Genomic DNA, 900 nt, shown 5'->3' with positions numbered 1-900 from the left:
GGGTTAAAGGCCCACAGGCGATGCCTGGCAGCCCTTACCTGAACTCTCCAAAGTGCTGGGTGACACATTCACCCTTCGAAGCGCAGGGGAGATGGAAGCTGCGGCCACAGCCCGGCTCTGCGCAGGTGATGCTGGCCCCCGGATTGCCACAAACGAAGCAGAGCTGGAAAGAGCAGAGCATTTCCCATCAGCAGCAGGTTAAGGGCCTACGCAGCGGCCCCGCACCTCTGTGCAGGGCACAGGATGGGGGCAGGGCTGGGTGGCACTCTGCAGAGCTGCCTGGTGAACAGGGCTCGTCTGCAAGAGCAGGAATTTCTCTTGGAGCTGGTTGCAAGGGCTGGGATTGCTTTCCCTGGACCAGGCTATGCTCGCCATGCCTCTCCTGGCACCAAGCTCCCTGTTCTGGTCCAGAACTCACCGTCCGCTCTGCCTGCCTGATTGTGCGTATCAGGTCTTTGAATCCGAAAAAAACATCAATGTGGCCTTCCACAGGTTCACAAAGACCATTGACAAATATCTGTACAAGAGGAAAGAGCAGGCTCTTGTTAGGGCAGAAAGGAGGGAATCACTGGTTGGAGGAAGGTGTCAGGAGCCACATGGGAACTCACCACACAAAACTTATGGAAATGGAATCCATTGCTCTCTATTTTGTGGCCAAGGATGCTCGAGTCCTCATCCACTCGGCCACAGAGCACGCATGCTGGAGAGGAGAGAATTACAGCAGTGAGCGGCTTGTGGGGCCAGGTGCCCCCGGGGGCTGCCCTGCGTGCCCCCGCCTCCCCTCTCCGCCACTGGCAGACCCCCAGCACCCCTCTGCCCGGCGGCGGGGAGCTGCGTGCAGGGATACTTTGCTCTCACCTGGCTCCCTCGAGCCGGCGGCCTCCTGTGTCCCCGCGCACA

The 900-nt window shown here is 59.8% G+C and overlaps 1 long non-coding RNA gene across 1 annotated transcript; it reads right to left on the bottom strand.

Annotated features, from left to right (window-relative positions):
• Positions 1-464: 464 nt before the first annotated feature.
• LOC116217155 lies at positions 465-899 on the bottom strand. The gene is made up of 3 exons (XR_004161265.1): positions 859-899; positions 609-700; positions 465-517 (listed from the first exon to the last, which is right to left on the bottom strand). It is a non-coding gene; the product is annotated as an uncharacterized LOC116217155 (long non-coding RNA).
• Position 900: the final 1 nt, after the last annotated feature.

Source organism: Meleagris gallopavo, chromosome 14 (genome assembly GCF_000146605.3).
Source record: "Meleagris gallopavo isolate NT-WF06-2002-E0010 breed Aviagen turkey brand Nicholas breeding stock chromosome 14, Turkey_5.1, whole genome shotgun sequence".
Taxonomy (NCBI): domain Eukaryota; kingdom Metazoa; phylum Chordata; class Aves; order Galliformes; family Phasianidae; genus Meleagris; species Meleagris gallopavo.
The sequence above is the reverse complement of the archived record's forward strand: the minus strand, read 5'-3'. Positions and strand labels throughout refer to the sequence as shown.